The 27,490-nt window shown below is 43.6% G+C and overlaps 1 protein-coding gene across 2 annotated transcripts in view; it reads left to right on the top strand.

Annotated features, from left to right (window-relative positions):
- Positions 1–20,714: 20,714 nt before the first annotated feature.
- The window catches only part of LOC132830060 (interleukin-6 receptor subunit beta-like), a 151,675-nt gene continuing 144,899 nt past the window's right edge, over positions 20,715–27,490 (top strand). For both annotated transcript variants that reach the window (XM_060847525.1, XM_060847526.1), the window contains exon 1: positions 20,715–20,872. The gene's annotated coding sequence lies outside the window, so the exon portion shown is untranslated. The remainder of the gene's footprint in view (positions 20,873–27,490) is intronic.

The raw sequence follows: 27,490 nt of genomic DNA, 5'->3' as shown, positions 1-27,490 counted from the left end.
GCCCAATGGAGAGGAACACCCAACAGTGTATGCATGCAAGAGTTAAGCCAAGTCAGAGCAGGTAGAGAAGGAAAGTTTTCCAGTCATATTTGGAGTCAGGAGATTATACTAATAACTTTATGGACATTAATTTGTAATAAAAATGGACTACTTAAAGAAGAAAAAGCTGTGCTTCCTATAATTTCAGGCCAAATTCATCAGTGGGTTCTAATACTAAATGCAAATAACTGCAAGTTGGAACACTGTCTGAGAGGCCAAGTAGCAAATCCAGATGCATTGAGCTGCTTCCTGTCGACAGACACGCTCTGATGACACTGCCACTGAAAGAGCTTGTAATTATTTTAAATTTCCTGGTCATAACCTTCCACCTGACTAATCTTTGGGTACAGCGCATTATCCTCCGCCATTTCCAGCACCTACAATCAGACCCCGTCACCAAAGATATATTTCCCTCCCTGTCTCTTCCTGTGTTCTGCAGAGACCATTCCCTCTGTCACTCCCTTGAGGGTCCATGACCCCACACTAACTTACCCTCCACACCCAGCACCTTCCCTTGCTGCCACACGAGATGTAAATCCTGTGCCCACACCTCCATCCAAGACCCCAAAGGATCCTTTCACATTTGGCAGAAATTTACTTACACACCCACCACCTCATCGACTGTGTTTGTTGCTCTACGTTGGGGAGACAGGACACCAACTAGTGAAGCATTTCAGCGAGCATCTCTGGGACACATGCACCAAACAACCCCACCACCCTGTGGCTAGCACTTCAACTCCCCCTCCTACTCCCACAAGGAAACCCCTTGGCCTCCTCCAGTGGCGAACCAAAGCCACCTGGCAACTGGAGGAAGAAAGCGTCAACTTTCGCCTTGGGACCTTTCAACCACATGGGATCAACATTGACTTCACTGACCTGCGTTGCTTTTCCAGCACCACACTTTTTGACTCTGACTCTTCAGCATCTGTAGTCCTCACTTTCTCCTTGTTTAAAGCTCTACTGATCAGAGTTCAGGACTTGCTTGTTCCAATAAAGAGGAAGGACGAAGATGGCAATGTTGCGGAACTTTGGATAATGAGGTAGGCTGTGAATTTGGTCAAAAGGAAAAAAAGATTTGTGTTAAATAGCAGCTAAATTTGGACAGGACCCATGGATAGTGAGATTAGTGTGGAGCATGCTAATTTGCTTGGGCATTTTGAGATCAAGAAACAAGTGATATTGGGTCTCTAGAAGAGCATGAAGGTGGATAACTCCCAACGGCCTGATGACATCTAGGCTTAAAAATGTATTGTTGGAAAAGCACAGCAGGTCAGGCAGCATCAAAGGAGCAGGAGAATCGACGTTTCGGGCATAAGCCCTTCTTCCTGAAACGTTGATTCTCCTGCTCCTTTGATGCTGCCAGACCTGCTGTGCTTTTCCAGCAACACATTTTTAAGCTCTGATCTCCAGCATCTGCAGTCCTCACTTTCTCCTGATGACATCTACCCCAAGTTATTGAGAAAGGTAAGTGAGGAGATTGCTACGACCTTGACTAGGATCTTTGTAGCCTTGCTAGTCACTGGAGATGTCATGGAGGACTGGCAAGTTGCTAATGCTGTTCCTATGTTCAAGAAAGGAAATAGGGATAATCCAGGAAACTATAGAATGCTGACGCTCATGTCGGTAGTTAGGGAGCCTTTGGAGAGATTTCTTAGGGATAGGATTTGTGTGCATTTGAAATGCATGGCTGTATTAAAGACAGTCAGCATGGCTTTGTGTGGGGCAGGTCATGTCTTATGAACTTGATTAGATTTTTTTGAGGAGGTGATGAAGGTTATCAATGAAGATAGAGCAGTGGATGTTTTCTACATGAATTTTAATAAGGCTTTCATTAAGGTCCTTCATGGTAGGCTCATCCTGATGATTTTTGATGCATGGATCCATGGTGACTTGGCTGTTTGGATTCAGAATTGGCCTGGCCACAGAGGGTAGATGGTAGTGTTTTTCTGGCTAGAAGTCCGTGACTAGTGTTGTTCCACAGGGATCTGTACTGGGACCTCTGCTGTTTGCGATATACACAAATGACTTGGATGAAAATAGTTAAAAATGACACAATATCAGGTTATAGTTCAACCGGTTTATTTGGAAGCACTAGCTTTCTGAGCGTTGCTCCTTCATCAGGTGGTTGTGAAGCAGGACCATAAGACACAGAATTTATAGCAAAAGATTACAGTGTCATGCAAGTAAAATAATATATTTAACAAACCTCAATTTCTGGTAAGTCTTTCATAGAATCCCTACAGTGTTTAAACAGGCCATTTGGCTCAATAAGTCCAAGCTGGCCAAAGAGCAACTGACCCAAATCCATTCTCCTACCTTATATTTACCCCTGACTAATCTATACATCCCTGAACACTGTAGGTAATTTAGCATGGCCAATTCACCTAACTTGCATTCTTTAGACAGTGGAAGGAAACCCACACAGGCACGTGGAGAATGTGTAAACTCTACACAGACAGTTGCCCAAGGCTGGAATCAAAAATGGGTCCCTGGCGCTGAGAGGCAGCAGTGCTAACCACTGAGCCACCTCTTTTAGAATGGATTACTGGTTTTGGTCATTAATATGTAAATCCCAGAACTTCTTCTAAGTCATATTCTCACGATAAGTTATGGTTGTATTTTTTTAAAAAAAGTGACATCTCAGCTCAGATAATGCATTAAATGTGTGAGGTTAGAGTAAATCTATGTCCCAGTCTTGATCAGACTGGTTCTATTTCCAAAGTGGAATTTACAGAATATTATATGGATTGACTGTCTGCATTAACTGTCTGCAGATTGTGTATTTTTTTGAGCAAAACAGAATATATCTATAATTCTGCAAATACAAATTCACCCCACAAACTTATACGTGTCTATATGCATGCAGGAGGGAGGGAGAGAAAGAGTGAATGCGTGCGTGTGAATGCATGTGAAAGATGGTGTGTTTGTGTGTGTGCAAGATTGGTAAAGTGAGTTTGTGCTTGTAATGGGGTATAAGCCTGTGAGAGGGTGCATGCACGGGGTGAATTAATATTTTATAGAGATATACAGCACACAAACAGACCCTTCGGTCCAATTCGTCCATGCTGACCAGATATCCAAAACTAATCTAGTCCTATTTGTCAGTACTTGGCCCATATCCCTCTAAACCCTTCCTATTCATATAACCATCCAATTGCCTTTTAAATGTTGTAATTGTACTAGTGTCCACCGCTTCCTCCAGCAGTTCATTTCATACACTGACCACTCCTTTCATGAAAAAGTTACCCCTTGGGTTCCTTCTAAATCTTTCTCCTTTCACCCTAAACCTATGCCCTCTAGTTTTGGGCTTTCCCATCCCAGGGAAAATACTTGTTTATTTATCCTATCCCTTCCCCTCATGATTTTATAAATCTCAATAGGTCATCCCTCAGCCTCCGACACTCCAAGGAAAACACCTCCAGCCTATTCAGCTTCTCTTTGTAGCTCAATCCCTCCAACCCTGGCAATATCCTTGCAAATCTTTTCTGAACCCTCTTAAGTTTCAAACATCCTTCTGACAGGAGGGAGACCAAACTTGCATGCAATAGTCCAAAAGTGGCCTAACCAATGCCCTGTACAGCCACAACATGACCTCCCAATGCCTATACTCAATACTCTAACCAATAAACGACAGCATACCAAATGCTTTCATTATCCTACCTACCTGCAACTCCACTTTCAACGAACCCGCATTCCAAGATATTTTTGTTCAGCAACACTGCCCAGGATCTTGCCATTAATTGTATAAGTCCTGCCCTGATTTGCCTTTTCAAAGTGCAGCACCTCACATTTATCTAAATTAAACTCCACCTGCCACTCCTTAGCCCATTGGCCCATCTGATCAAGATCCCATTTTACTCTGAGGTATTCTTCCATGCTGTCCACTACACCACCAATTTTGCAAACTTACTACCTATACCTCCAGTGTTCACATCCAAATCATTTATATAAATGATGAAAAACAGTGAACCTAGCACCAATCCTTGTGGCACTCCACTGGTCACAGGTCTCCAGTCTGAAAGGCAACCCTTCACCACCACCCTCTGTCTTCTGCATTCTAGTCAATTCTGTATCTAAATTGCTAGTTCTCCCTGTATTCCATGCGATCTAACATTGCTAACCAGTCTATCATGAGAAAACGTGTCAAACACCTGACTAAAGTCTATATGGATCTCGTCGACCGCTCTGTTCTCTTCAATCCTCTTCGTTGCTTCTTCAAAAAATTCAATCTAGTTCATGAGACATGATTTCCCACGCACAAAGCCATGCCTCCAACAACTTGCCCACCACTGATGTCAGGCTCACTGGTCTATAGTTCCCTGGCTTTTCCTTCCAACCTTTCTTAAATGGTGGCACCACACATTGACTTGTTGAAGATTCTAAGAACAGAATCCCAGATTGTAAGAATTAAAATAAAATCACCAGAAGCCTGAGAAAATCTGTTTGCATGACTGGTACCTTTGGAATTCAAGCCAGATATGCAGTTCTTCATGTATGTAATACAATCCATCATCTGAGGATTTCATGAAGAATATTCATCATTTGACCAAACTGTTTTATTTTCTTTTCTAATTCATCCTTTAACTGTATCTGTCTGTCTGATATTGTGAGAATGGGGTCTTATATTCAAAGAACATTGGGCTTTAGTCATTAATATTAATTAAATTGCCTTGTGTTCTACTAAAGTTATATTCTTAATGATAAACTATTAATTTTTGTTTAAGTTAGACTTGGTTACATATCATGTAATAGATATGTTATTTCTAAAGTCTTGTTAGGAACAAATTAACAGTTTTGAGTGTCATGGTTTAATTCCACTGTGTTCTGAATCCAGTGATAGCGAGACTGATTTAGTTTGACCTGTCTTCCCAGTATCATAACAGGACTCCCAGGGTAACTCTCTCCTGACTGGATACCACTGCGTCACCACCACTACTGTGGTGAAGTGGGACAGGACAGCCATGGATGGTGATGGTGTAATGTTTGGGAGATGATATGTGAGTATGTCTGACTGGTCTGTCTGACACCTCTCACAATTTAGACACAACCCACTTTGATAATTAGGATAGCCCGGGATGGGTGGCTTGCCATTACTGTTCTTGGTGCCCAAGCCAAGACTAAATGGCTTGTCCTGTTTTTTCTGTTCAATTTTTCTGTCGCCGTTTTAAATAACTGACTGGTTTGGAAAATTCAGAGGGCAGTTGAGGGCTAACCACAATGTATGAGTTAGACTCATGGAAGCTAGGCCAGGTAAAAGCAGCAGATTTCCTCTGCTGAAGGGTATTTGTGAAATAAAGGTATCTTATGACAGTTGTTAATGGTCACCATTATTGAACTTAGTTCTCAATTCCATGTATTGCTCATGAGTTGAATTCAAATGTCACCAGCTACCTTGTTGAAATTTGAACTTATGTCATCAGAGCATTAAGTTGTTGTGAAGGCAATGGCCTAAAGGTATTATCACTGGACTGCTAATCCAGACACTCCGGTAACGTTATGGGGGCCTAGGATCGAATCTCAATCCTGCAGATAGTGGAATTTAATTTCAACAAAAAAAAATCTGAAATTAGGAATACCCATTTGTGGGCGGCACGGTGGCACAGTGGTTAGCACTGCTGCCTCAGCGCCAGAGACCCGGGTTCAATTCCCGCCTCAGGCAATTGTATGGAGGTTGCACGTTCTCCCTGTGTCTGCATGGGTTTACTCCGGGTGCTCCGGTTTCCTCCCACAGTCCAAAGATGTGCGGGTCAGGTGAATTGACAATGCTAAATTGCCCATAGTGTTAGGTAATGGATAAATGTAGGGGTCTGGGTGGGCTGCGCTTCGGCGGGTCGGTGTGGACTTGTTGGGCCGACTAATCTTAACTGGGATCTCAAGTTGACTAGCCCAAAAACATCACCACTAGACAGATGCACCCAAGTATTGGTATCCTGATGGAAAACCTGTTTTGTTTTATTCATTCATGGCATGAGAGAGTCGCTGGCTAGGCAGCATTTATTATGCAGAGTGCAGTTAGGAGTCAACCACATTGCTGGAATCACATGTAGGCCAGACCAGGTAAATTTCCTTCGCTCAAGGACATTAGTGAACTAGATGAGTTTTTCTGACGATCGACAGTGGATTCATGGTCACCATTAAATTCTTAATTCCATATTTCTTTTCGTTGAATTCAAATTCCCCCATCTACCGTGGCAGGGTTCGAACCCGGGACCTCAGAACATTATCTGGGTCTTTGGATTAACGGTCTCGTGATAATACCATTAGGTCATTGCCTCCCCATATGAAGTTTGATGAAGTGATCCTGTGCAATGTGAGAAATCCTTTTGATAAAATTAGAGTAGAATTTGAAATTAAAGCTTGGTTTTGACAAATCTTGGAATGTATGGGAAAGGATGTCGAGGAATTAATGTCTGGAGTGCATTGAAAATGAAGTCCTACTTAAAGAACACCTCTGCCTTCCTGGTTGATTGCATGAGATCCTCATTCAAAGCAGATATTCTATCTATAGAAGCTTGTTTGTTTAGTCAACTGTGTACTGGACAGGCTAAGATGTTAGTTTTGATGTGTGAAATGAAGTACTGCAATGAGAAACCGTAAACAAGGTTTTCAGGACAAATGAAAGATAAAAAAAAAATTGCATTTGAAGAAATTGTACTTTCGGTTCCATCCTTCAGAGTTCTAAGGAGCACAAAGTTTTCTGTGATGCTAATTTTCATGGTGATTAGTCCAGTGTCACTAATTTCATTTTATTTTTGGTAGATTTCAATCAAAAAACATTGTCCATTGCAGTGAGCGGTTAGGAAAATAGAAAAATAGTTGCTAAATGTATTTTAGTTGTTAAATCAATACCCCTGATGACAGTGGATATGGAAATATATTTACATAGAACATAGAACATAGAAGGATACAGCGCAGTACAGGCCCTTCGGCCCTCGATGTTGCGCCGACCGAATCCTACCTAACCTATACTAGCCCAATAACTTCCAAATGCCTATCCAATGCCCGCTTAAATGACCATAAAGAAGGAGAGTTCACCACTGATACGGGCAGGGCATTCCATGAACTCACAACCCGCTGTGTGAAGAATCTACCCCTAACATCTGTCCTATACCTACCACCCCTTAATTTAAAGCTATGTCCCCTAGTAACACCTGACTCCATTAGCGGTAAAAGGTTCTTAGTATCTACCCTATCTAAACCCCTAATCATCTTATACACTTCTATCAGATCTCCCCTAAACCTTCTCTTCTCCAATGAGAACAGCCCCAAGTGCCTCAGCCTTTCCTCATAAGATTTTCCTACCATTCCAGGCAACATCCTGGTAAACCTCCTCTGCACTCGTTCTAAAGCTTCCACATCCTTCCTATAGTATGGCGACCAAAACTGCACACAATACTCCAGATGAGGCCTCACCAGAGTCTTATACAACTGCAACATGACCTCAGGACTCCGGAACTCAATTCCTCTGCCAATAAAGCCCAGTACACCATATGCCTTCCTCACAGCACTATTTACCTGGGTGGCAACTTTCAGAGATCTGTGTACATGGACACCAAGATCCCCCTGCTCATCCACACTACCAAGTAGCCTACCATTAGCCCAGTAATCCATCATCTTGTTATTCCTACCAAAGTGAACGACTTCGCACTTAGCTACATTGAATTCCATTTGCCACATTTCCGCCCAGCTCTGCAGCTTATCTATATCCCGCTGTAACCTACCACTTCCTTCCTCACTATCCACAACTCCACCGACTTTTGTGTCATCCGCAAACTTGCTTACCCAGCTTTCAAGTCCTTCCTCTAGATCATTTATAAAGATAACAAAAAGCAATGGTCCCAAAACAGATCCTTGTGGTACACCGCTAGTAACTGCGCTCCAAGATGAACATAATCCATCAACTACTACCCTCTGTCTCCTTCCAGCCAGCCAATTCCTAATCCAAACCTCTAATGTATCCTCAATGCCATACCGCCGAAGTTTTAGCATTAGCCTACCATGGGGAACCTTATCGAACGCCTTACTAAAATCCATATACACAACATCTACTGCTTTACCCTCGTCCACTTCCTTAGTCACCTTCTCAAAGAACTCAATAAGGTTTGTGAGGCAGGACCTGCCCTTCACAAAACCATGCTGGCTATCCCTGATCACGTTATTCCTACCCAGATGTTCATAAATCTTATCCCTTACCATTCTCTCTAAGACTTTGCCCACCACTGAAGTCAGACTCACTGGCCTATAGTTACTAGGGCTATCCCTACTCCCTTTCTTGAACAATGGGACCACATTCGCTATCCTCCAGTCCTCTGGTACTATTCCTGTTGACAATGATGACATAAAAATCCAGGCCAATGGCTCTGCTATCTCCTCCCTAGCTTCCCATAGGATCCTGGGGTAAATGCCATCAGGCCCAGGAGACTTATCTATATTCATCCTTTCCAATATTCCCAAAACCTCTTCTCTGCATATTTCCAGGGCATCCATTCTAATTATTTGTGATTCCATATTCACATCAGCAACAGTGTCCTGTTCCTGAGTGAATACTGATGAAAAGTACTGATTTAATGTCTCTCCAATCTCCTCCGCCTCCACACACAACTTCCCACTACTACCCTTGACTGGACCGATACCTACCCTAGTCATCCTTTTATTCTTGACATACCTATAGAAAGCCTTTGGGTTTTCCCTAATCCTACCAGCTAAAGACTTTTCATGTCCCCTTCTCGCTTCTCTTAGCTCCCTCTTTAGCTCCTTCCTGGCTACCTTATAACTCTCAATCACCCCTACTGAACCTTCACGCCTCATCTTTACATATGCCGCCTTCTTCCCTTTCACAAGGGACTCCAATTCCTTACTAAACCACGGCTGCCTCACAAGGCCCTTTACACCATGCCTGACTGGTACATACCTATCGAGGCCACGCAGTAGCTGCTCCTTGAACAATCCCCACATCTCATTAGTGTTCTTCTCTTGAAGCCTGTTTTTCCAATCCACACATCCTAAGTCATGCCTCACTGCATCATAATTTCCCTGCCCCCAGCTATAGCTCTTGCCCTGCGGCGCACGATTATCCCTCTCCATCACTAAAGTAAAAGTCACCGAGTTGTGGTCACTGTCCCCGAAGTGCTCACCTACCTCCAAGTCTAACACCTGGCCTGGTTCATTACCTAGAACCAAATCCAATATAGCCTCCCCTCTTGTTGGCCTGTCGACATATTGTGTCAGGAAACCCTCCTGCACACATTGTACAAACACCGACCCATCTAATGAACTCGAGCTATAGCTCTCCCAGTCAATATCTGGGAAGTTAAGGTCCCCCATAACAACCACCCTGCTACCTTCACTCTTTTCCTGAATCATCCTCGTAATATTATCCTCTACTTCTCTAGGACTATTAGGAGGCCTGTAGAAGACACCTAACAGGGTGACCTCACCTTTCCTATTTCTAACCTCAGCCCAAACTACCTCAGATGGCAAGTCCTCTTCCATCGTCCATTCCACTGCTGTGATACTATCTTTGACAAGTAATGCCACGCCTCCCCCTTTTTTACCCCCATGTCTGATCCTACTAAAACATTTGAACCCTGGAACGTGCAACAGCCATTCTTGTCCCTGTTCTACCCACGTCTCTGCAATGGCCACAACATCGAAGTCCCAGGTACCAACCCACGCTGCAAGTTCACCTACCTTATTCCTTATACTTCTGGCATTGAAGTATACACACTTCAATCCACCCTTCTGGTTACAGGCACCCTCCTTAGAGATCGCTGCATTATTCCTAACCTCCCTACACTCAAGGTCCTGTACCCTAAAGCTACAGTCCAGGTTCCCATGCCCCCGCGGAGTTAGTTTAAACCCTCCCAAAGAGCACTAGCAAACCTCCCCCCAAGGATACTGGTGCCCCTCAGGTTCAGGTGTAGCCCATCCTTTTTATAGAGGTCCCACCTTCCCCAGAAAGGACCCCAGTTGTCCAGAAACCGGAATCCCTCCCTCCTGCACCATCCCTGTAGCCACGCATTTAACTGCTCTCTCTCCCTATTCCTTGACTCTCTATCACCTGGCACGGGTAACAAACCAGAGACTACAACTCTGTTTGTTCTAACTCTGAGCTTCCAACACTTCCTGAAGTGTTTAAAGTGAGATTCCCGTCAATTTGTGTACGAAAGATGGGGCAGCCATTTTATACAGAAATCAGTCATTATGTGATGATGGTCAATGTATGATATGTGTGAGTGACACATCATTACAGATTGACCAGCAGGTTTGAGACACATTTTGGAGAAAGATTGAAATCTCTCAGATTATGAAAGTGGATCACAACATTAAGAGTAGAATAGCTTTTATTGTCAAATGCATTCAAATAAGTACAGTGAAAGTTTGTAATGTCACCTCTCAATGTCATCTTAGGTACTGGGTATCTAGGTACAGATATTTTATGTGTTGTTACAGAATTGAAATAGTAAAAAAAAGGTTAGCATGGGAATACCGAATTTAAAAATCTAGAATGATCTGGGGCTTTTTTCATGACTTGCTCTACTCCTGGCTCTGGGACTTGGCCTGCACTTGCTCTGCTCCTCTCTCTGGGACTTGACCTGCACGTGCTCTGCTCCCCTCGCTAGGACTCGGCCTGTGCTTGCTCTGCTCCCAGCTCTGGGACTTGGCCTGCTCTGCTCTGCTCCCCTCTCTGAGATTCGGTCTGCACTTGCTCTGCTCCCATCTCCAGGACCTGGTTCATGACTTGTTCTGAGGTTGCTCTGGGCTCTGCCCACAATTCCAGGACACTGCTTGCGCTCGCTCAGCTGCCGCTCTGGCCTCCAGCTGTGACTCGCTCAGCTCTCCCTCCATGCTCTGCTCCCAGCTGCAGGACCCGGCACGAGCTCATTCTGGTCTGGCTCCGGGCTCTGGCTGTGACTCTCTCTACTCCCACTCCAGGACTCTGCCCATGCTTGTTCTGCTGTGGGCTCTGGCTGCGATTCGCTCTGCTCCCAGCTGCAGGTCCTAGCCCACAGTCATTCTCCTACTGGTCCAGGCTCCCACTGCAACTTTCTCTGCTCCCCCTCTGGGCTCTGTCTGTGACTGATTCTGCCCACGCTTACCTCTGCTGCAGCTCTTAGCTCCGGCTGCAATTTGCTCTATTCTCTACTGCAGGCTCCAGCTGTGATGTGCTCTGCTCCTGCTCCAGGACTTGGTCCATGCGCCCTGTCTTGCCTGGTCTTTGGCCATAGAACATTTCAGCGCAGTACAGGCCCTTTGGCCCTTGATGTTGCGCTGACCTGTGGAACAAATCTGAAGCCCATCTAACCTACACTATCCCATTATCATCCATATGTTTATCCAATGACCATTTAAATGCCCTTAAAGTTGGTGAGTCTACTACTGCTGCATGCTGTGCGTTCCACACCCTTACTACATTCTGAGTAAAGAAACTATCTCTGATATCTGTCCTATATCTACCACCCCTCAATTTAAAGCTATGTCCCCTCGTGCTAGCCATCACCATCCGAGGAAAAAGGCTCTCGCTATCCACCCTATCTAACCCTCTGATCATCTTATATGTCTCAATTAAGTCATCTCTCAACCTTCTTTTCTCGAACAAATACAGCCTCAGGTCCCTCAACCTTCCCTCCATAGCAGGCGACATCCCTGTAAATCTCCTCTGAACCCTTTCCAAAGTTTCCACCTTCTTCCTATAAAGCGGTGGCCAGAACTGTATATAATACTGCAAATGCAGCCGCACAAGAGTTTTGTACAGCTGCAACATGACAGCGGAAACTCAACCCCTCTACCAATAAAAGCTAACACATTGTATACCTTCTTAATAACCCTATCAACCTGGGTGGCAATTTTCAGGAATCTATGTACGTGGACACCGAGATTTCTCTGCTCATCTACCCTACCAAGAATCTTACCATTAGCCCAGTACTCTTTACTCTTTATTCCTGTTATTCCTTCCAAAGTGAATCACCTCATACTTTTCTGCATTCAACTCCATTTGGCACCTCTCAGCCCAACTCTGTAGCTTATCTATGTCCCTCTGTAACCTGCAACATCCATCAGCACTATCCACAATTCCAATGATTTAGTGTCATCAGCAAATTTACTAACCCATCGTTCTATGCCCTCATCTAGGTCATTTATAAAAATGACAAACAATAGTGGACCCAAAACAGATCCTTGTGGTACCCCACTAGTAACTGAAGTCCAGGATGAACATTTCCCATCAACCTTTGCCTTCTTTCAGCTTGCAAATGTTTGATCCAATCCACTAAATCATCCTCAATCTCATGCCTCCATGTTTTATGCAATAGCTTACCTTGGGGAACCTTATCAAATGCCTTACTAAAATCCATATACACCACATCATCAACTGCTTTACCCTCATGCACTTGTTTTGTCATCATCTCAAAGAACTCAATAAGATTTGTGAAGCATGACCTACCCTTCACAAAACCATGTTGACTATCTCTAATCAACTAATTCCTCTCTAGTTGATTATACATCCTATATCTTATAACCTTTTCCAACATTTTACACAGAACCAACATGAGGCTCATGGTTTATACATTCCAGGGTTGTCTCTACTCCTCTTCTTGAACAAGGGAACAACATTTGTTAACCTCCAATCTTCTGGCACTATTCCTGTAGACAATGACGACATAAAGATCAAAGCCAAAGGATCTGCCATCTCCTTGCTGGCTTTTTAGGGAATTCTAGGATAAATCCCATCCAGCCCAGGGGTCTTAACTATTTTCACACTTTCCAGAATTGCTAACACCTCCTCCCTGCGAATGTCAATCCCGTCTAGTCTTGTAGCCTGTTTCTCAGTATCCCCCTCAACAACATTGTCTTTTTCAAGTGTGATTACTGAAGAAAAACATTCATTTAGTGCTTCCCCTAGCTCCTTGGACTCCACACACACCTTCCACTACTATCCTTGATTGGCCTGAATCTTCTCTCGTCATCCTTTTATTCCTGATGTACCTATAGAAAGCTTTGGGTTTTTTGTTGATCCTATCTGCTAATGACTTCTCATATTCCCTCCCGGCTCTTCTTAGCTATCTCTTTAGGTCTTTCCTGGTTAACCTGTAACACTCAAGTGCCCAAACTGAGCCTTCATGTCTCATCCTCACCTTCGCCGCCTTCTTCCTCTTGACAAGAGATTCAACTTCTTGAGTAAACCATGGCTGCCTTGCTCAACAATTTCCTCCCTGCCCGACAAGTACATACCTATCAACAACAGTAGCTGTTCCTTGAGTAAGATCCACATTTCAATTGTGCCCACCCCCTGCAGTTTCCTTCCCATCCTATGCATCCTAAATCTTGTCTAATTGCATCATAATTGCCTTTCCCCTAGCTGTAGCTCTTGCCCTCTGGTGTATACCTGTCCCTTTCCATCACTAAAGTATATAGAACTGAATTGTAGTCACTATCACCAAAGTGCTCACTTCCTCCAAATCTAACACCTGGCCGGATTCATTCAATACCAAATCCAATGTGGCCTTGCCTCTTATTGGCCTACCTATATTGTGTGTTAGGAAACCATCCTGCACAAATTGGACAAAAACTGACCCATCTAAAGTATTCGAATTACAGACGAACCTTGATTATCCAAATATCATTTATCTGAATATCGGATTATCCGATGGGGATCTCAAGGTCCTGATAGAAACAATACGTCAAAGAGCAGTTTCAACCTTGATAATTTCTTTCATTTACAGGTCCCGTAATTAAAAATGAACTCGGCTCACTGAAATGCTGCCGAGAACAGTCCTGAACAGTCCAGGCACTGTCTCTAAATGACTGACTCCTGCCCTCTCCCTCTTCCCCTACACTTGCCCTGGGGTTCTAACAGGGGTGAACCCTAAAACCTCCTTCCCCTGTACAGGGCAGAGACGGACCCTGTCAAAAGGTTGTGTGTGTGCGTGTGTGCGCGCGCGCTATTGGAGACTTACCCCACTCAGGCAGCAGCAGTCTAGCAGTTGGGGTACAGTCTGGCTGCCCTGGAGCAGGGCGTGGACAGGGTTCGGATGGTGGATGGGGGTGGACTGGAGTGCGGGATTAGGGGATGGACAGGGGGTGGGCGGACGGGTTTGGGGGCGGGCAGATGGAGGGAGTGCGGGGTCTCATGTGCAGTGTGCTTTTGCCAAGTCTCCAGAATGGGGAGCAGACATCACATAAATATCCAAGTCCCAGAAGAAATCAATTATCTGAACGAAATAGTGCCCACCAATCTCGTTTGGATAATCGGGGTTCCTCTGTAAAGTATTTCCAGTCAATATTTGGAATGTTAAAGACCCTATAACAACTACCCTGTTACTCTTGTTCTATCCAGAATTATTTTTGCTATCCTTTCCGTTACATTTCTGGAACGATTTGGAAGCCTATAGAAAACTCCAAATAGGGTGATTTCTCCTTTCCTGTTTCTAACCTCAGCCCATATTACCTCAGTAGATGAATCCTCAAATGTCCTTTCTGCCACTGTAATACTGTCCTGACTAACAATGCCACACCTCCCCCTCTTTTATTATCTTCTCTGTTCTTACTCAAGCATTTAAATCCCGAACCTGCAACAACCATTCCTGTCCCTTCTCTACCCATGTCTCCGAAATGGCCACAACATCGAAATCCCAGGTATCCGCCCATGCTGCAAATTCACCCACCTTATTTCGGATGCTCCTGACATTGGAGTAGACACACTTCAAATCACCTTCCTGCTTGCCGGTGAAACCTTGCGACCTTGAAACTTCATTACTCTCAACCTCCTGGACACTGGAACTACAATTTAGGTTCCCATCCCCCTGCTGAATTAGTTTAAACACTCCCGAAGTGCATTTTCAAATTTCGCCCCCAGAATATTTGTACCTCTCTGATTGAGGCGTAGACCATCCTGTTTCTAGAGGTCCCACTAGCTCCATGATTTATCTCCCTTCATCTCGCCTCCATTCTACAGGTATTTTAAGAAGTTAAATGTTGGGAGGATTAACAAATGTTGAGTTAACTGTGTAATAATTGCATTTGGTTTATTCATTCACAGAATGTGGGCATCACTGACTCAGCCAACATTTATTCCCCAAACCCAGTTGCTCAGAGGATAGTTAAGAGCCCGAAACGTCGATTGTCCTGCTCCTCGGATGCTGCCTGGCCTGCTGTGTTTTTCCAGCACCACATTTTTCAACTCTGGTCTCCAGCATCTGCAGTCCTCACTTTCTCCTAGGGGGTTTTTCCAAAAGTCAGCAAAGGGTATTCCTAATTTCAGATTTTTTTTTGTTGAAATTAAATTCCACTATCTGCAGGAGTGAGATTCGATCCTAGGTCCCCATAACGTTACCGGAGTGTCTGGATTAGCAGTCCAGTGATAAAACCTTTAGGCCATTGCCTTCACCTATTGAATTGTGTGTAGGTCTTGTGTTGAACAGAATGTGCATGACCACATTATGTTACATTCAATGGGTATCACTGATTCCTGTTCCACCCACTAGTCTCCACAGTCACCATTTCTGCCATCTCCAGTAAGAGGCCACCACCAAACACAGCTCTCATCCACCATCTCCACTGTGAGCATTCTGCAGTGACCATTTCCCTTGAAGCACTCTGGTGCACTCCTGACATCTCCACATATTCCCGTGATACCTTCCCAATGCAATCACAGAAGCTGCAATATTTGACCATTTGCCTCCTCCCTCCCTACTGTCCAGGCCCCAAACACACCTTCCAGGTAAACCAATGTTTCGCTGCTCACAATGCAGTGTTCTTTGATGATATTCCTGAAAATTGCCACCCAGGTGGATAGTGCTGTTAAGAAGGCATGCTGCAACTATACAAACGCTGGTGCAGCCTCACTTGGAATATTTGCGTACAGATCTGGTCCCCACATTTCGGGAAGGATGTGGAAGCATTGGAAAAGGTGCAGAGGAGATTTATCAGAATGTTGCCTGGTCTGGAGGGAAGGTCTTATGAGGAAAGGCTGAGAAACTTGGGTCTGTACTCATTGGAAAGAAGAAGGCTAAGAGGGGATTTGATAGAGACATACAAGATGATCAGAGGATTAGATAGGGTAGACAGAGAAAGATGTTTTTCTAGGATAATGACGTCAGCTTGTACCAGGGGCATAACTATAAATTGAGGGGTGTATTTAAGACAGATGTCAGAGGCAGGTTCTTTACACAGAGTGGTAAGGGCATTGAAGGCCCTATCTGCTAATGTAGGTAACTCAGCCACATTAGGAGATTTTAAACAATCCTTAGATAAGCATATGGGTGATTTTGGGATAGTGTAGAGGGACGAGCTGAGAATAGTTCACAGGTTGGCACAACATTGAGGGCCAAAGGGCCTGTTCTGCGCTGTATTGTTCTATGTTCTATGTCCTGTGTTATATGTTCTACAGTTTTGTTCAACAACTCTACTCTGGCTATAGGAATGACCCTGACCTCAGTTTCTTGCTATTTCAGTAAAGCACTGTGCTCTCATGCTAACATTTCTGACCTGTGCTTGCTGCAATGTTTCAACAAAGAACAACACAAGCTTGAGGAACAACACCTCACTCTTCAGCACATTACAGTTTCTTTCAATCAATATTGGGTTATACAAGTTCAGAATATGACCTCTGAATTTTATTTCTCTTACATGCCCCACACTCCTCAACTGTATCTTGTTTCTGTCTTTTGGCTTCACTCAGTATGGAAAGGACCATTTTAATCTTTCTAAATCTTAATTTTAATCTTTTCACACTTAACTTAAATACCAGTTATACATACCAATCTCTTGCTTTCCACCATTCTCACTACCTTGGTCTTGGTTCAGGGCACCTTCAGAATCAGTTCCACTTGCTTCTCCTCCCCTTCGTCCACAGCATCAAAAGACAATATTACGTTCCAGTTTCAGAGTCATCAAATGCTCAACATTAACTCTTTCTCTTTAAAAAGAGGCTTACAGGCCTACAGTTTGGTTTAGATTTCTATCATTTGCAGTATCTTGCTTTTGTTTGAGTATCACTAACGTTGCATGGAACACTATCACTGACAGAGAATTGAACATAGTGAGTATCACTGGCAGTGGAAAAGAAATCAAAATAAAAACTGTTAGGTGCTAGAAATCTGAAACAAAAACAGAAATTGCTGGAAATTCACAGCAGGTCTGGATAGAAATTAGTCTTTGAATCTGACTTTATAATTCAGCCTACTGACATGGGTGGTGCTATTGTCTGGCATACTGACCTTGACATTACTGAGGTATCTCGGATACCTCCTATTTCCCCCTAGACCATGACCATAGCAGGGAACATTAGGCCATTGTGCCCACAATGGTCACTCTCTTAATTTCAACTGGAGATCTCCCTGTCACTGCCTCCAAGCTCATAATCTCCCAACCCTGCACAGCCTGCTTCTACCTCCTTCCCAAAACACTCAAACAGGACAGTGCGAGCAGACCCATTGTCTCCACCTGCTCCTACCCCATAGTACTCATCTCTTCCTAACTTCACTTAATTTTTATCTCTGCTTATCCCTTATTCCCTTCCCACTCACATCCATGATTCTCCTGATGCTTTACATCAGTTTCAGAATTTCCAGTTTGTGGTCTCCACTGCTTTCTCTTCGCCATGGTCCCTTTCCATCAAGATGGTCTCACGGCTCTCCACTTCTTCCTGGAAAGAAGACCATCCACCACCATCTGGGCTGAGCTCATCCTCACTCTGAACTACTTCCTTTTTAATTACTCTCACTTACTTTAGGTTAAAGGTGTGCTTATGGGTATCTGCATGGGCCCCAGTTATGCCAAACATTTTGTAGGGTATGTGGAACGTTCCATGTTCCCATCCTATTCAGCTCCCAGTCACAGCTATTTCTCTAAGTACATCAACGACATCATCAATGCTGCTTAAATGTCTTGTCTGAAATTGGAAAAGTTTAACTATTTCACTTCCAATTTCCATCCTGCTCCCTCTTACCCCTGGTCCAACTCTGACTGCTCCCTTTCATTCATTGACATCTTTGTAACCGTTTCTGGGGATAGGCTGGTCACTATAAGCCCACTGACACCCACAATTATCTGGACTATACATCTTCATAACCTACTTCCTGTAAAGACCCCTTTCCATTCTCCCAGTTCCCCATCTCCATCTCATCTATTCTGATGATGCCAACTTCAACAAGAAGGCCTCTGAAATATCCACTTTCTTTCTCAACCGAGGGTTTCCCAGCACCATAGTTTACAGGGCCCTTAGCTGGATCTGATCCATCTCCTGCACTTCAGTTCTCACCCCCTCTCCTCCCTCTCACAACAGCAATAGGGTCCATCTTGTCTTCTCCTACCATCCCATCAGCATCTATATCCAGAGGATCATTAGCTTCCATTTCCATCACCTCCAGTAGGATGCCACCACCAGACACCTATTCCCCTTCTTTTCTTTGTCAGTCTTCCACATGGAATGTTCCCTCCATGGACCACTACTCCTTCACTCACAACATCTCCCCCACACTCCCCATTCTCCACACCCAACAGCCCCATTGCACCTTCCCCTGCAGAAGGTGTAACACCTGTCCATTTAGTTCCCTCTCCTCAGTATCCATGGGCACAAACATACCTTCTAGGTAAGGCATACTTTACCTGCACTTCACTCAATCTCGTGCACTGTATTTGTTGTTCTCTACAAGGTAGTCTCTACATTGGGGAAACAAAGCACACTCTGGGTGACCACTTTGCAGAAGACCTACATCCTGTCTGCAATTAAGACCCTGAACATTCAATAGTCTGTCACTTCAACACACCACCCTGTTCCCTGGCTAAGATCTTTGTCTCAGACTTGCTGCAGAACTCTAACAAAGCTCAGCGCAAGCCAGGAGAACAGCACCTCATCTTCTGCTTGGGACTTCTGGATTTAATATCAAGCCAATCGATTTTAAGGCTTGAGCATCCTTATCCATGCTTTTCCTCACCCCACACACCAGGTCTTGACATCGCGTGCTGCATCCCATCATCAGCCGCGCATAGACCTCCATTAGCAGCTATTCATTCTCACAGGCTGGTCTTGATTTCCTCATTTGTCTGTCCAACTATTTTTCTCTCTCTTTAGGCTCGATCTCTACCTATTGTTTGCTCCTCGCCCCTACCCATCCCATCATCTGTATAAAAACCATCACTTCCTACCTACTATCAGTTCTGAAAAAGAGTCACTACACGTAAAAACTGTAACTCTGATCTTCCTCCACAAATGCTGCTAGAATTACTGAAATTTTCCAACAATTTCTAATTTTGTTTCACTGACCACAAGTTGAACACAGTGAGTGTCACTGATGGGGGATTAACCACAGTGAGTGTCACTGACAGGGGATTGAACACAGTGAGTGTCACTGACAGGGGATTGAACACAGTAAATACCATCAGTAATGCACAGTGAGTGTCACTGACAGGGGATTGAACACAGTGAGTGTCACTGATAGGGGATTGAACACAGTAAATACCATCAGTAATGCACAGTGAGTGTCACTGACGGGGGATTGAACACAGTGAGTGTCACTGACAGGGGATTGAACACAGTAAATACCATCAGTAATGCACAGTGAGTGTCACCGACGGGGGAGTGAGCACAGTGAGTGTCACTGATAGGGGATTGAACACAGTAAATACCATCAGTAATGCACAGTGAGTGTCACTGACGGGGGATTGAACACAGTGAGTGTCACTGACAGGGGATTGAACACAGTAAATACCATCAGTAATGCACAGTGAGTGTCACTGACGGGGGATTGAACACAGTGAGTGTCACTGACAGGGGATTGAACACAGTGAGTGTCACTGACAGGGGATTGAACACAGTAAATACCATCAGTAATGCACAGTGAGTGTCACTGACGGGGGATTGAACACAGTGAGTGTCACTGACAGGGGATTGAACACAGTAAATACCATCAGTAATGCACAGTGAGTGTCACTGACGGGGGAGTGAGCACAGTGAGTGTCACTGACAGGGGATTGAACACAGTGAGTGTCACTGACAGGGGATTGAACATAGTAAATACCATCAGCAATGCACAGTGAGTGTCACTGACAGGGGATTGAACACAGTGAGTGTTACTGACGGGGGATTGAATACAGTAAATACCATCAGTAATGCACAGTGAGTGTCACTGACGGGGGATTGAACACAGTGAATGTCACTGTCAGGGGATTGAACACAGTGAGTGTCACTGACGGGGGATTGAACACAGTGAGTGTCACTGACGGGGGAGTGAACATAGTGAGTGTCACTGACGGGGGATTGAACACAGTGAGTGTCACTGTCAGGGGATTGAACACAGTGAGTGTCACTGACGGGGGATTGAACACAGTAAATACCATCAGCAATGCACAGTGAGTGTCACTGACAGGGGATTGAACACAGTGAGTGTCACTGACGGGGGAGTGAACATAGTGAGTGTCACTGTCAGGGGATTGAACACAGTGAATACCATCAGCAATACACAGTGAGTGAGTGAGAGATTTTATTCGTCAGCACATTATCTGATCACATTATTCTCTGTCTTCATTTCCCAATTACAGTTTCTTCCTTTTTTCAATTTCAGTTTTTGTAACATGTTTGTGTCTTTTTTAGCTCTAAAACTGGGAAGCAATCATTTCAGTGCTGTTTTAGGTTTATTTCATTTCATGGCTGACTGTTCAGAGGCTCACACCAGCAGAAGATTTTGTCGTTATCCAATCTTTGGCTGTAAGTGGTGGCTGTGAATATGGTGGAAATGTTCTCTCCACTGAATGATAAAAGGAGCCCAGCAGCACACACTTGATTTGTCTCCAGACTGAAGACGGAGCTATGGGATAAACAGTCTTAATAAACCTGGTAAGTATCAGTTGTGAGTTGCTCAGGTAGTCATAGATTGGCTGTGTTTCTGATTAACGGGAATTGGGTGTTTTGTTCTGAGTTAGCACTTCAGTTTGGGTATGTGTTTCCAGTGAAAATGGGAAAAATATAGACATTAGATTAGACTTACAGTGTGGAAACAGGCCCTTCGGCCCAACAAGTCCACACCGACCCGCCGAAGCGAAACCCACCCATACCCCTACATTACCCCTTACCTAACACTACGGGCAATTTAGCATGGCCAATTCACCGGACCCGCACATCTTTGGACTGTGGGAGGAAACCGGAGCACCCGGAGGAAACCCACGCAGACACGGGGAGAATGTGCAAACTCCACACAGTCAGTCGCCTGAGTCGGGAATTGAACCCGGGTCTTCAGGCGCTGTGAGGCAGCAGTGCTAACCACTGTGCCACCGTGCCGCCCACATCTTGGGAGACTGTTCCCAAATGCCTCACTAACTTCTGGATTGAAGCAGATAAATGATGATTTGTGTACTCAACTCATTGGCGAGTGTTGAGTTGTCTATATTTACATATATTATCTTTCAATCTCTCAATTAAAGCAATATCTCAAATGGTTTTTCCATTTAACTGTAACCACAGATATTACTTGGTTCATAAATCTAAAGAAAGGAAAATAGCAAAACTAGTGAATTAAACTGATGGAAATTTCTTTAGTGAGTAGTCAGTGTTTCCCTCTGCAGTCTTATCTCCTGTGGGAAAAGTCTGGTCAAGGAGATTTCTGTTGCTGGGACCATGTAGCTTTCCCTTTGGTCAGTTTCTAATCAAAGTAGGATGTTTCGCATCAGCCTACTCTGAATTAGAGCCACACGCAGCAACAGGAGCAGTCATAACTCCTATGGAACAACATGTAGCTGAACCAGCAGAGAGACAGAGGAGAGACACCACAGCAGAGAGATGGAGATAGAATACAGTAGAGTGAGTGAGGGCGGCACAGGTGGGGGTGGAGAGATAGAGGGGAAGGGAGAGAGAGAGAGTGTGAGGACAGTGGCCAACAGAGAGAGAGAGAGAGAGAGAGGACACCGTAGAGAAAGAGAGAGGACATAGCAGAGAGCAATGTGAGTAGAGAGAGGGGGGCAGCAGAGAGTCAGAGTTTATGGTTAACAGAGAAAGAGAGGGTAAACAGAGAGAGAGAGAGTGGGCAACAGAGAGAGAGATAAAACTGGAGAGAGGGAAAGATAGAAAATATTGATCAGAGTGGTGCTGAAAAAGCACAGCAGCTCAGGCAGTATCCAAGGAGCAGGAAAATCAACATTTTGGGCAAAAGCCCTTCATCAGGAAAATATAGAGAGTAAACAACAGAGGGGAAGGAGAGAGAGAGAGGGGACAGCAGAGGAAGAAAGATTGGGCAGCAGAGGGAAAGAGTGAGCGAGAGGACAAGAGAGAGAGGGGCAGAGAGAGAGAGAGAGAGAGAGAGGGAGAGAGAGAGAGAGCAACTGAGAGAAAGTGTGTGTGGATAACAGATAGAGTGAGAGCAGCAGAGAGATGGTCAGCCATGAGAGAGAGAGAGAGATGAGAGGAAGCAGTAAAAAAAAGAGAGGAATGGGGGAAATAGCCACCAGAGAGAGAGGTGTGGCGTGGTGGGTGGCTTACTATCTGTGACACAGGGTGAGATGGAGTTTATGGACATGTCTGAACAGCTAGGCACAGATGTCTGAGGATGTCACATCAGCTGGTGAGGGACCTCTACAGATTTTACTGGACTGCCTTCCCAATATGTTTGTTAGCATGTCCATCTCTATCCCTCAATCTCCTTTATTTCAAGATGCACAATCCAAGCTGCTCCAATCTAACCTCATAGCAAGAGTATTCATGACAGAGACATGGAAAACTCTCCACTCAGAGGGGTGAAATACTTGTGAATTCTACAACTCAGAAGGTGTGGAGGCTACATGTTTTAAAATATTTAAAATATTTAAAGTAGATGGACCACTGCTGACTCTGGTGTGGAAATGGAGATGTAGCAGAGGATCAGCTTTGCTAATACTCAATTGGAAAAATGGGTGGGAAGTCAATGGTAGCTTTGGCAGATGGAATATAAATTAGAAAACATGAGTTTATGTACTTTGGCAGGAAAAATAGAGAAGCTGAAAATTATTTAAATGGGGAAAGACTGCAGAAAGCTATTTGATTTGATTTGATCTTATTATTGTCACATGTACTGAGATACAGTGAAACATATTGTTTTGTGTGCAAATCATACCTTAAATTGGGGAACAGAATGCAGAATACAGTGTTACAGCTACAGAGAAGGTACAGAGAGATATCAACTCTATCGTATGAGAGGTCCAATCAAAACTCTGATAACAGCAGGGAAGAAACTGTTCTTGAATCTGTTGGTAAATGCTTTCAAATCTTTGTATCTTCTGCCTGATGGAAGAGGGTGGAAGTGAATATAACTGGGGTGGGAGGGGCTTTTGATTCTGTGGGCTGTTTTCCCAGGGCAGCAGTAAGTATAGACAGAGTCAATGGACATAAGACTAGCTTGTATGATGGACTGGGCTGTGTTCATGACTCTCTGTAATTTCTTATGATCTTGGAAACAGCAGTTGCCATACCAAGCTGTAATGCATCCAGAGTCATTATGGACAAGTTTCCTTTGCCTTCTGAGGACATAGAGGAATTGGTCTGCTTTCTTAACCATAGCGTCGATGTGGATGGATCAGGATAGATTGTTGATGATATTTACTTTGAGGAACTTGAAGCTCTTGACCATCTCCACCTCAGCACCATTGATACAGAGAAGGATGTGTCCTCCATTCCAATTCATGAAGTCAATGACCATGTGCTTCATTTTGCAGGAGAGATTGTGGTTCTTGCACCATGCCACTAAGCTTCCTATCTCTTTTCAGTATTCTGTTTCATAATTGTTTAAGATCTGACCCATTACATTGATGTCATCAGCAAACTTGTAAACTTGAGTTGGAGCAGAATTTGGCCATACAGTTGGGGCACCTGTACTGAGGATTATCATGGAGGAGGTGTTGCCATCCATCCTTACTGATTCCAGTCTGCGGGTCAGGAAGTCAAGGATCCAGTTGGAAAAAGTGGAGCTGAGACCTAGGTCTTGGAGTTTGGAGATGAATTTGGTTGGAGTTACGGTGTTGAAGGCGGAGCTACATTCAGTAAGTAGGAGTCTGATTAGGTGTCCTTGTTATCCAAACGTATCAGGGATGTACATCACGCCAGGAAGATGACATCTGCTGTGGACCTATTATAAAGGCAATCTGGGAAACTGGAGGTGATGTAACCCATGACTAACCTTTTGAAGCACTTTGCAATGATGGATGTCATTAAGGCGTGCTGCCTTATTGTTCTTTGGCATTGAGATGATAGTAGTCTTCTTGAAGCAGGTGAGTAAGGAGAGGTTAAAGTTGTCTGTGAATATCCCATCTGCTGGTCTATGCAGGCCAGTCACTTTCTGTGGGTTCATTCTCAAGAAGGCCAATCTGACATCTGTGGTGGTGACTGTGGATGTAGTGCATCTGAGGCTGTTGGAGACAAGAAACCTGCTTTGATGGTTTAGGACAGAGGGATTTAGAAATCCTCCATGAATCATAAAAACTAGCATCCAATGTCAGTAGGTAATAGGAAAGGCAAATGGAATGTAGGTCTTAATTTCAAAGTGAATGGAGTACAAAAGTAAGGAGAATTTGCCAATACAAGAACAGTTTTGGGCCTCTATCTAATGAAAGACATACTTATTACATAGCCCCATGTCTGTTAGCTTCTCAAACATCATCTAAAAATCCAAATATATTGAATCAGCTGATCCTCCTGTTTGTTACCTTCTCAAAGAATCCTAGTGGATTTGTCAATCATGATTTCTTCTCCTGAAGCAACATTGCCTCTACTTGGTCATGTGATACATTTCTAAACGCTCTTCAATAGTAAACATCAGTCTTGTGTTTTTTGTTTGGAACTAACTGCTGTTTAAAGTAAAAATGTCAACTTCAAGTCTCAGTTTCAAACCAAAACTGAAAAAAGAAAGAAAAATAGTGATGGTCTCAACACATCTTTTATAGTAAACTCTGAAATTTTCCCAGTAATGGACGTTAAGTTAATTGACCAATAATTGACTGTTTATTTTTGTTTATTTCACTTTGTAAATAAAGGTGGTACTTTGGCAGTTTTCCAATCCTCTGAGACCTTTCAAGAATCTCTGTATTACAGGAAGATTACTACCAGTCCATTCACTATCTAGGATGCATCCCATCTGGCCCAGGGGACTTAGTGATCTTTAGCCCCCCCCCCCATTAGTTTCCCTAGCTCTTTTCCTTTAGTGGTAGTTTTGCTTTTTATTTCCTCCCCTTCTTTTGTCCCTTGATTATTTATTAATTTTAAAATGCTATTAATGTCTTCTCCTATGAAGATTCAATTTCTCTGTTATTTTCCCGTTCCTTATTATTTCCTCAGCCACTTTCCGTGGTTTCTCTCTTCCTTTTTATATATTTAAAGAATATCCATCTTGCTATTATTTGCAAGTTTATCATTAAAATTTATTTTCTCCCTCTTTATTATATTTTTGATTATCTTTCAATAATTCTTTAAAAATTTTCACAATCCTCTAATTTTCCACTAATCTTTGCTAGATTAGGTTAGGGATAGAAGTTTGATTACTTTAGGTCAAATCAACATAAGGAGGGAGGAAGTTTTGGGTATTCTAAAAGGCATTAAAGTGGACAAGTCCCCAGGTCACAGATAGACCAGACCAAGTAAGATCAATGGATTTCCTTCCTGGGAGACAGTAATGAACCGAATGCATTTTATAACAATTGATAATTGTTTCATAATTACCATTACAGAGATTAATTTTCAGATTTTTAATAGTAGGAATCTAAATTCCACCCATTACCTTTATAAGATATAAATCCATGGGCTTCCAGTCCAGTGACATTACACACTAAGGCACTGTCTTTTACTTAATTCATATTCTGTGTTTTCAGGGCAAACCAGAACATTTAAGAATTGTTTTTACCTTCTTCTGAAAGTAGATAAAATGAAAATTATTAACCAGAGAAAATGTAATTACAAAATACTTGAAATAGTAAGAGATGCAGGGGTAAAAAAATGAGGTCTGCAGATGCTGGAGATCACAGTTGAAAATGTGTTGCTGGTTAAAGCACAGCAGGTCATGCAGCATCCAAGGAATAGGAAATTCGAGGTTTCGGGCATAAGCCCTTCATCCTCATTCCTGATGAAGGGCTTATGCCCGAAACGTCGAATTTCCTATTCCTTGGATGCTGCCTGACCTGCTGTGCTTTAACCAGCAACACATTTTCAATAGTAAGAGATGCATCTGATTATAAAGAGCAAGCTGGTATAATTTGGCTGCTTGCTCTTCACAGAATTTGTTTTTGATGTTTTGATGCATTAAGTCCAGATACAAGTTTGGAAAAAAATCCAGTTCTTTTATCTGTTAGGTGAGGCAATAAGTTAGGACATTTGGATTAAGGGAAAAACCTCAATTGAGTTTGAATTTCTGATTGCTATCCATTGTGTATAGTTCTGGTCACCACACCATCAGAAGGGTGTGGATGCTTTGGAGAGGGTACAGAAAAGGTTTACCAGGATGTTGCCTGGTATGGGGGATTTTAGCTACGAAGAAAGGTTGAATAGATTAGGTTTATTTTCACTGGAACGCAGGAGGTTGACAAGCAACCTGATAGAAGTTTATAACATTGTGAATGGCATGGATAGAGTGGAGAGGTGAATTATAAGTGGACATAGCTTCAAGGTGCAAGGGAGAGGGTGTGGTGATGTTCAAAAGGGATGTGCAAGGCAAGTTTTTCACACAAAGGTTGATGAGTGCCTGGAATGTGCTGCCAGAGGAGATGGTGGAAGCAGACACAATAGTAGCATTCAAGAAGCACCTGGACAAATACATGAAAAGGAAGGGGATAAAGGGATACGGATCCTGTGTGTGTAGACCATTTTAGTATGGAAGGGCAAAACATGTCAGTACACGCTTGGAGGGCTAAATGGCCTGTTCCTGTGTTGTATTGTTCTTTTTCTTTCTTTGTTCTTTGTCAGAAGTTACAACATGATGTTGATCAGTTGGAGGCATGGGGTAGAAAAATGGCTGATGGAGTTTCATCTGGTCAAATGTGAGGTTGTTGCATTGCCATAGTCTTACCAGACCATAACGGCTTCTCTTTCATTAGAGAGAAGCGACTGGTGATGCTTTAACCTGAGGGCCACAGACCTCAGGCAAGGGAAGAGATTGAGAAGATAAGTCCTTTGTGGTAACCTCAAACCGATGATGGGAATTGAACCCACGCTGTTGGCATCACAGCGAGGTGATGCATTTTGGAAGGCCAAGTACAGATGGAAATTATACAGTGAATAGCAGAATCCTTAGGAGGGATCTAGGTCCACAGATCACTGAAGGTGGCAGTGCAGGTAGAAAAGGTAATCAAAATGGTCTACTTCATGCTTGCCTTCATTGGAAAGGCATTGAATGTAAGGATAGGCAAGTAATGCCAGGTCTAGGGGATTTTAGTTATGAAGAAAGATTGGATAGACTGGGCTTATTTTCTCTGGAATGCAGGAGGTTGAGGAGTGACCTGTCAGACA

The sequence above is a fragment of the Hemiscyllium ocellatum genome, chromosome 30, assembly GCF_020745735.1.
Source record: "Hemiscyllium ocellatum isolate sHemOce1 chromosome 30, sHemOce1.pat.X.cur, whole genome shotgun sequence".
NCBI classification, from domain to species: domain Eukaryota; kingdom Metazoa; phylum Chordata; class Chondrichthyes; order Orectolobiformes; family Hemiscylliidae; genus Hemiscyllium; species Hemiscyllium ocellatum.
The sequence above is the reverse complement of the archived record's forward strand: the minus strand, read 5'-3'. Positions and strand labels throughout refer to the sequence as shown.